At 35.0% G+C, this 10436-nt stretch overlaps 1 protein-coding gene across 3 annotated transcripts in view; it reads left to right on the top strand.

Moving 5' to 3' along the window:
* The window catches only part of PLD5 (phospholipase D family member 5), a 426876-nt gene that overhangs the window by 152159 nt on the left and 264281 nt on the right, over positions 1-10436 (top strand). The gene's annotated exons all lie outside the window — the stretch shown is intronic.

Below are 10436 nucleotides of genomic sequence, written 5' to 3'. Positions count from 1 at the left end.
CTCATAGAGATATTTGGAATTTGTATCTTCTCTTTTTTTTCCTCTTATCTGTATTGCTAAAAGTTGATCCATTTTATCGACAACTTCAAAGAATCAGACTTCAGATTCACTGATGTTTGTGTGCATAGTTTTGTTTTCTGTTTTCTCTTTTATTGAATTCTGCTCTTTATTATTTCTATTCCCTTGTCTACTTGAGTTTAATTTGTTCTTTTTCCTTTTTACGTTTTTAAAATATACATTTATCATTTAAAGCCTTTCTCTTCTCTCTTCTTTTTTCTTTCTTTTCTTTTTTGAGAAAGAGTCTTGCTCTGTCAACCAGGCTGGAGTGCAGTGGCACGATCTTGGCTCACTGCAACCTCCGCCTCCTGGGTGTAAGCGATTCTCATGCCTCAACCTCCCAAGTGGTTGGGATTACAGGTGCATGGCACCATGCTCAGCTAATTTTGTATTTTTAGTAGAGATGGGGCTTTACCATGTTGGCCATGCTGTTCTCAAATTCCTGGCCTCAAGTGATCTGCCCACCTAGGCCTCCCAAAATGCTGGGATTACAGATGTGAGCCACTGCTGCTCCTGGCTTTCTAAAATTGTTTTAACTTGATTGAGACTTGTTTTACAGCCTAGAATAAGATCCATTTTGGTAAATGTTCTATGTGCTCTTAAATAAAGGAATTCTACTATTTACTTAGTGGAGTGCTCCATAAATGTCAGTTCAGTGAAGCTGGTTGATAGTATTTTTTATTTCTTCTATGTACATATTGAAACGTTGTTTATTAGTTCTATCCACTAATGAGAAAGGGGTTTCAAAGTCACTAAATAATTGAAGACTTTTAAATTTCTCTTCAAGTTCTGTTAGCTTTTGCTTTATGTATTTTGAAGCTCTCTTATTAGGTGCATAAAAGTTTAGTTCTGTTCTGTCCTTTTGGTGAATTTACCCCTCTTCCATTGTAAAATTACTTTATTACATCTTTCTCAAATGTTGATACTTTTGGCCATCATATTTTTCAAATATTTTTTCTGTCTCTTCCTCTCTTTCAGAGGCTGCAAGGACATATATATTAGATTTTTTGTGTTGTCACTGATATTCTGTTCAATCTACTGTTTTTTATTTGTCTTTTCGTGGAGTTCATTAATCTTTTCACATGTTGTGTCTAATCTGCTATTAATCCCATTCAGTGTATTTATCATTTCTAGAATTTAAATGTGTGTCTTTTTTATAACCTTTAAAGTCTCTCTGTAGCATACTTAGCTTCTCAAACATATAGAATATAGTTACAGTATAGTTACCGTATTTGCTTTAATATCTGTGTCTACTAATCTTTGTCATTTCTGAGTTGACTTCAATTGCTTAATTATTTTTCTCACTGTGGATCATAGTTTCCTGTTTCTTGGCATGTCTGGTAGAAATTACTAGATGCCAGAGGCTGTGAATTTGATTTTATTCTGCGCTGTATATTATCATATTTTAAAAAATATTCTTTAGTTTTGTTATGAGGTATAGTTAGTACTCACTGGTGAACAATTTGGGTTTTTTGAGGCTTTTTTTTTTTTTTTTTTTTAAGAGACAGGGCCTCACCATGTTTCCCAGGCTGGAGTGCAGTGGTTGTTCGCAGGCCACCATGCCCAAATTTGAGGCTTGCTTTTTATGATTTTTTTTTTTTTTTCCTTAAGGAGAGACCAAAGCAGCCATGAGTCTAGGGCTCATTGTTTTCTGTTTTATTTTCCAGTCAGTACCTTTCTAATTACTCTGCTTCTAATGTATTACAAGGTATGTGTCCACTCTGAGTGGAACGCCAACTCTTTCTGGCCTTGTGTGTGGGTTGGCGATTATTCCACCTGCTCCTTCCAGGCAGGTATGTCGCAGGTGACAGGTAGCTCCTCACAGCTGTGTGCCGATCAGCACTCAGCCAAAGACTCAAGGAGACCTGAAGATCTTCACCGCTTTTCTGTGAGGATTTTTCTCTCTCTGGTATTCTGCCCTGTCAACTCTAGCCTTTCTAAAATCCCAACTCTTTCTCCTCAACTTAGGGATTTTGATGGACTCTTTCGAGGTCCTGCTTCTCTGTGCCATGGCAAGGAAGCTCACTCAATGTGGGTCTGGCCCTCAGCAGGATGCTCTGGGCTGGTGATGTACATTTGCAGGTTACTGGTATGTACAGCGAGGGATGCCTTTGGAGTAAATTAAAGTCCTTCAGGAAAGGGGTACAGAATGAGAAGAGAAAATCCTAAGACAGAGCCCTAAGGAACATGGAAATATATGTAGGAAGTGAAGTGCTAACTCTGTTATAAGGATTTTAGAGAAATGCCCCTAAGCCATTTGTAGTCTAGACCTTCTGATATGATTCCAGAGTGTAGTCATTATCCAGAAATTTGATAAGTCACCAGATGAGATTACTCTGGATCTACTGGGTGACCTGCTTCCTTTGGGAACATCACTAGGGGCTCAAGATAACAGCACATCTAGAATCATAGAAAAGGCCTACAGGGCCAGGAATACCATATCTCCACAGATGAAGGCAGTGTTCAACCTTAGTTTCTACACTAATGGACCACCATGGAAAGTTAACAAAAACTGATAATAATAACAATAACTATAGTGAAAATTAAGTTAGAAAATGAAGAAATCAAAAAGAAATGAAAAAGGGAAAAGTCTGCATCTATAAAACAGACATAGAGATTTTGGATTTCTAGACCTAAATTAAATACCCAGACTGTCTCCTACTGTTTGGTTCACCTTGGACAGCTTAATAGCCAAATGTCTTTGAGTCCCAGTTTGCATATTTTTCGTGTAGGGAATAATTCTACTAGAACTTTCAGCTTTGTAGATTTTTAAGAACTGTACACATAAAAAGTATTATTTTTAAGACTTGACCATGACTTTGTTTTAGAAAATTGTCATGGTAAATACATTAAAAATAATGTGAATAATTTTAATTTTTAGATAATTGTTGCACATTTACATTTTTTACCTCTAGGGTCATAAGTTCCTAAAGGTAAATTCCTTCTTTTTCCTGTTTAAAATGTTTTTATAAAAAATAAAATTGAGATGAGGTCTCAGTATGTTGACCAGAGTAGCCTTGAACTCCTGGACTCAAGCAATTCTCCCACCTTGGCCTCCCAAAGGCTAGGACTACAGGCGTGAGCCACTGCACCCGGCCTAGGTGCAAATTCCTTTTAAGAGCTTGTTCAATGATATAAAAGCCCAGCTTGAAAATTTCAAGTTTAACACTTTCTCTAGTTAGAGATAATATAGCTCTATTTCTGTATTTGAGTTAAAACATATTTGTTAAGGATATGACATTCAAATATTTTGAATGTTAGCATTTTTTAATATTTACTTCTTGACCAAGAAAGCAATTCTTTTCATATGCATGTAAACTGCTGTGAAAGTACAGATTGGCTGATGCTATATAATAACACTTTAAATTTTGTCTTGTGAAGTTTAGGTTATAAACATGTTTATGGATTCTCCTTAAAACTTGCTTCCCTTGATTAAATTCAATAAAAACAGAAAAGGGTAGTTCAAATTGATTTCTGGAATTGCCTGTTAAGGATTGAAAATTAATGTCTCTTGGTTCCCTGGAGTTTGATATCATTTATGCGGCTCTTATTCTATCATTTGAACATAAGCTTTCACTTTTGATGAGGTGAAAATTAAATGAGACTAAGGAAAGTAGTGGCATGACCTTATATTGTTATAGTACATTATTCTGAGGAGATATTTAAAAATGAATATCAGAGTCTGAATTTGTCTTCTTTGGCAAAGGAAAATGGAAATAACTAGCTAAACTGCTTCTTTTAATGGAATTTAATAATATAAAATTAAACTAATAGAAGTTAAAATAAATTTGTGAGAAGTTAAAATAAATTAAATTTATGGAATTTAGTAATATAAAATTAAACTAATAGAAGTTAAAATAAATTTATTTTAATGGAATTTAATATAAAATTAAACTAATAGAAGTTAAAATAAATTTGTGAGAGTTATCAAAGTACTTCCAAGAGCATACAAAGTAGCGAGAGTTCTTACTTATCTATTGCTGTTTATTATAGCATTCCGAATAAACAGAAACAAATCAATGATATTGCATTTGTTAGGATTCATTCATTGAATGCTCACTATTTACCTGGTATGGTATTTTCAAGCTGCTCTCTTCAGAATTGTTATTGAGATAACTAACTGTATTTTCCTGGGTTAGAGTATCTTCTGGACTAGATTAATGTGAATATTATTACATTACTTTAAACCTTGCTAAAAGCTTGTTTTTGATGGTTTCCATTTATAAAATCTAGGGAAACTGGATAAAATGAAAAAAAGTTTAATCACTTTTTTCTATTGTAAAATGAGTGGCTTCTTGAAAGGTTTTTAGGGTAAAGGAGAAGATGATATGTCCACGTATTAGAATATTAAGCAAAAATTTAGAGCTATGCTATGAAAGAACATTTAAGGACACTAGCATATCATTGAGTGCAAAAACCAGAATATAAACCTTAATTACAGCATGATATGATTTTATCAGATTATTAGATAGGCAGATGGAATATAGGAAAGAACAAGAACGAAATATAAATGGCAGTTAGGTCTCAGCAGGATTGTGAGTGATTTTCTTTTTACATTTTGAGGGTTTTTTTCAACATAGTTAAAAGCAAACATTTTCCGATTTTAGAAATAATATCGTTAAAATAAATAAAAACTGACAGCCAGGAGAAAACATTTTCAAAATTTAAAAATATTACTTAAAATTATTTTTAAAGCCACCACAAAGAAAATAAATTACAAAATTTATATGTTTTTCATTAGATTATCATGATCCTTTTAATGTTTGAAAATGAACTACTAAAGGCAGGTAAATTTGAAGGATGAACATGTACTAAGCAGGATTTATTTGAGATGATACTTTAGGGCCCAGGTTCAAAAGTGTGGCCCAGGGATCAGCAGCAGGAACATGTCTTGAAAACTTGTTACAAGTACATCCTTGGGACCTAGCAGTGTATGTTTTTACAAGTGATTTTGATCCATGCTTAAATTTGGGAAACATTGCTTTAGGGTTTTGAGTTATGAGACTAAGCTAGAACAATTCCTCAAATTTTATTCTAGGAAATTTCCATCTAACATTTGCCTTCTCTCTTTGTCTTATTTCTTCCTATTTCTGTCTCTCTGCCTCTCTGTTACAGTTTTGTTGAATGTTTATATATTTGCCTTGTTTCTCCAAAAATATTTGAGGCACGTAAATACAAGTGTTAAAAATGCAACAATATACTAACAATAGCAAAGACTCATTTACTGCTATCTATCTTCTATGTATTGTTTTAAGTACTTTTATGTATAGCATCTCATTTAACTTTATTAATAATAACTCTATGAAGCTGTTATTAATATCCCCATTTTACAGACAAGAAACCTGAAGCATATGGCTAAATAACTTGCTAAGAGCATATATCCAATAAATGGCAGAATTCAAGCAATCTTATTTTGCAGCCTGAGCCCTCAAACTGTTCACTGTGCGTTTCTTGAAAGTAAAATTAGTGAAGTGACAATGGCAAGTTGGCCCCCGTCTTCATTCCCTCCAACAGAAAGATCAACTAGTAACTATCCACAGACAAAAATATGTTGGTGAAACTCCACAATGTAGGAATAAACCTCAGTCAATGCTTTTCTTCATTTCCATGGAACTAAATTTCCCCATTGAAAGCTAAAAGAAACAGTCTTGCTTTGACCATGCCATCCTTCCCTCTTCCCCAAGTTGGCACAGCACCACACAGGATTCCCCAGTGCTCATGCTTTCTACAGTCGGAAAAGAGATGTGAGGAGGTAGACATCTAACTTCTCTGACACTTCCCAGGAAGCCTACTCCACTCACACCTCACAGGGAACAGGAAACAGGAGGGTATGGCAAAGCCAGATCACCTGGGGTCAGGCTGAAACAAAGCAAGAAAGCAGAACCCACGGAGACCAGTGGGTAGATCTTGATGAAAGCTCAGTGTACCTGCCAGCAGTGCTTGATCAGAGATATCAGGTAATAGCATAGGTCACCTGCGAAGTCAAGCCGGTCACTCCCAGAAGAGGTGGGAAGGACTACTAGGCTTGAATCCGTGGATAGCCAGCCTCCATGTCCAGCCTTTGACCCTACCCCTAGGAGCTGCTCAGGGAATGAGAAAACCCTTTCCCCACCCACTGGCAGTGAATTTCCGCAACAGGTAGACACTAGATCTGCCATAAACTGAAGCTTAATGTTTCACACAGCCCCAAAGCCTATCCCTTAGACCCCACATAGCGAGAAAAACAATCACTGCAGCAAATTTTGACAATAAGCAGGTATTAGTTTTGCCACAATCGAATATAATATACTGAGCATAGCATTTAGTCCATTCATCACAATCCACTTAACTTTAGCTACACACTTCACTTTTCAAGGAACACATTGATCGAACATTAAAGGATGGAAAAAGATATTCCACACAGAAGGAAACCAAATGGGAACAAGGGTAGTGATAGCTACACTAGACAAAATAGACTTTAAGTCAAAAAGTATTAAAAAAAAGACAAAAGAAGGGCATTATATAATGATAAAGTGGTCAATTTATCCATAGGATGTAACAATTAGAAGTATATATGCACCTAACAGTGTAACAGCTGAATCTATAAAGGAAATATTAAAGTATCTGAAGGGAAAGGCATATTTCAATACAATAAAAGTAGAGGATTTTAATACACCACTTTCAGTATTGGATAGACATAAAATCAATAAGAATACATTGGACTTGAGCAACATTTCAGGCTAAATGGACCTAGCAGACATGTACAAAACATTCCAAACCAACAACAGCCAAATACACATTCTTGTCAAGAGCACACAGAACATTTTCCAGAATAAACCATATATTAGGTCACAAGGCAAGTCTAAGCAAATTTAAGAAGATTGAAATCATATCTAGTATTTTTCTGATCACAATGGGTTAAGACTAAAAATCAGTTAACAGTAAGAATTTCAGAAAACTCACTGAAATTAAACAACATGCTCCTGAATATCCAATCAATCAATGAACAAAATAAAAGGGAAATTAATAAACATCTTGCGACAAATGAAAATGGAAACATAACATACCAAAAGTTAGAAATGCAGCAAAAGAAGTTCTAAGAGGTGAGTCTGTAGCAATAAATGCCTATATCAAAAAGAAAAAATATTTCAAATAATGTTACCCCTTAAGAAAACATAAAAAGAACAAACTAAGCCCAATGTTAGCAAAAGAAAATAAATAATAAGAATTATCACAGAAATAAATGAAATAGAAACTAGAAACTAGAAAGATCCATAAAACTAGAAAACTAAGAGTAGTTATTTGAAAAGTTAAACAAATTTGACAGACCTTAAGCTGGACTAAGAAAAAAGAGAAAAAAAAGAGAAAAGACTCAAATAAATAAATTCAAAAATAAAAGTGGAGACATTACAACTGATACCACAGAAACACAATCATAAGAAACTATTATGAACTATTATATGCCAACAAATTGGATTTCCTAGGAGAATTAGAAATAAATTTCTAGACACACATAACCTATCAAGACTGAATGACAAAGAAATACAAAATCTGAGCAGATCAAGAACAAGTGGGGAGATTGAACCAGTAATAAAAAAAATCTCTCGTCAAGAAAAGCCCAATGCCTGATGGCTTCACTGCTGAATGCTGCCCAACATTTAAAGAACTATTACCAATTCCCCACTGACTTTTCTAAAAAATCAAAGAGGAAAGAATACTTACAATGTCTTTTTACAAAGTCAGCATTACCCCTATACCAAAGCCAGACAAGAACATCACAAGTAAAGAAAACTACAGGCCAATATCCTTGATAAATATAGATGCAAATGTTCTCAAAAAAAATACTCACAAAATTCAACAACACATGAAAAGGATCATTTCCCATGATCAAATAGGATCTATCCCTGGTATACAAGGATATATCCCCATTGAGAAATTATTAAATGTGATACGCCACATTGACAAAAAATAAGGAGTCATGATCATCACATTACATGCAGAAAATACACTTCACAAAATTTAACATCCTTTCATGATTTAAAAAAACGCTCAAATTGACCACAGATCTGTGGTCAATTTATTTTTGACAAAGGTACTAAGAATACACAGTGGAAAAAGAGCACTGTCTTTAATAAATGGTATTGGGAAAACTGGATATTCATATGCAAAAGAAAGAAACTGGACCTTATCTCACACTATATACAAAAATCAACTCAAAATGGATGAAAGAAACATAAAACCTGAAAGTGTGAAACTACTAAAACAGGGGAAAAGCTACATGACATTGGCCTGGATGATAACTTTTTTAGATTTCACCTTGAAAGCACAGGCAACAAAGGCAAAAATAAACAAATGGGATTACATTCAAATAAAAAGCTTCTTTAAAACAAAGGAATTAACAGAGTGAAGACACAACCTAGGGATTAGGAGAAAATATTTGCAAGCCATACATCTGATAGAAAACTAATAAACTATATAAGAAACTCAACTCTACAGGAAGAAAAACAAGTAATCTGAGTAAGAAAGAAGTAAAGGACTTTCATAGATATTTCTTTTAATAAGACATACAAATGGGTAACAGATACATTAAAAAAGTTCGGTATCACTAATCATTAGGGAGATGCCAATTAAAACCACAATGAGACTTTACCTTTCATGTGTTAGAATGGCTGTCATGAAAAGCACAAAAGACTAGCATTGGCAAGGACTGGAGAAAAGGGAACTTACGCACTATTGGAAGAAACGTAAGTTAGTGTATCCATTATAGAAAACTGTATGGAGATTCCTCAAAAAACTAAAACTAGATTTGCCATATGATCTAGCAATCCTACCTTTGGGTATTTACCCAAAGATTTTAAATCAGTATGTTGAGGAGATGTCTGCACTCCCATGTTTATTGTAACACTATTCATAATAGCCAAGCTGTGGGATTAACCTAAGTGCCCATCAACAGATGAATGGTGTTTTGAAAATGTGGAATGTATTTACAACGAAATAGTATTCAACCTGAAAAAAGAAAGTTTATAATTTGTGCCAACATGGATAGAATTGGAGAACACATGCTATGTGATAAGCCAAACATAAAAAGGCAGATACCACATGTTCTCACTTATACACGGAATATAAAACAATTGAAGTTATAGAAGTAGAGAGTAGAATGGTGGTTACCAGAGGCTGGTGGGTAGAGGGGATGAGGAGATAAGCAAAGGGGTACAAAGCCTAAGATTGGAGGAATAAGTCTGTTTCTTTTTGAGATCTGTTGCATAGCATGGTGAATATAGATAATACTTGAGTACTGTACATTGTATCATTAAGAGAGTATATCTCCAATGTTCTCATCACGAAAATGTCAAATATTTAAGGTGATGGACAGTTTTATAGCTTAATTGATGATTCTACCTATATTTTTAAAAAATCACTTTGTACCTTATAAAACTATAATTTGTCAAAATATAAACTTTAAACAAAATCGACGAGGAATAAGGGATGGATGAAAAATAAAATGGCAAGATGAATACACATCTCTTCTGCAAGTTTTATATAGTTGCTAAATGTGGCCCATGAATTTGCCTGTAGCACCAGCAGAAAGTAAAAAAGGATGAAATACAAAATTTATAATCACCAAAATATGGACTCAAGCCAGTTTTAAAAAGGTCACAAATGAGTTTTGAGAGAACCATTTTATGTGTCTCTGCATTCTCAGAAGTATGCTGTATTAGTCCGTTCTCATGCTGCTAATAAAGACACACCCGAGGCTGGGTAATTTATAAAGGAAAGAGGTTTAATGAACTCACATTTCCACATGACTGAGGAGACCTCATATTCAAGGTGGAAAGTGAAGGAGGAGCAAAGGCACCTCTTACGTGGGACAGGCAAGAGAGCGTGTGCAGGAGGACTGCCCTTCATAAAACCATCAGATCTCGTGAGATTATTCACTGTCACAAGAGCTGCATAGGAAAAACCTGCCCCCAGATTCAGTCACCTCCTGCCTAGTCCTTCCCATGACACATGGGGATTATGGGAACTACAATTCAAGATGAGATTTGGGTGGGGACACAGTCAAACCATATTATATGCCATTGTAATTTTCATTTCGTTCATTCACTATTTATACAATAATTATTTCTTGAACACCTTCTATTTGTTAGGGTTGTGCTGTTGGCTTGAGGATAGAAGGAATAAAACAGTGACGGGTATGGTGGCTCATGCCTGTAATCCCAGCACTTTGGGAGACTGAAGTGGGCTGATCAACTGAAGTCAGGAGTTCGAGACCAGTCTACCAACATGGAGAAACCCCAGTCTCTACTAAAAATACAAAATTAGCTGCACATAGTGGTGCATGCCTGTAATCCCAGCTACTCAGGAGGCTGAGGCAGGAGATCGCTTGAGCCTGGGAAGTG

The sequence above is a fragment of the Rhinopithecus roxellana genome, chromosome 8 (genome assembly GCF_007565055.1).
Source record: "Rhinopithecus roxellana isolate Shanxi Qingling chromosome 8, ASM756505v1, whole genome shotgun sequence".
Taxonomy (NCBI): Eukaryota; Metazoa; Chordata; class Mammalia; order Primates; family Cercopithecidae; genus Rhinopithecus; species Rhinopithecus roxellana.
The sequence above is the reverse complement of the archived record's forward strand: the minus strand, read 5'-3'. Positions and strand labels throughout refer to the sequence as shown.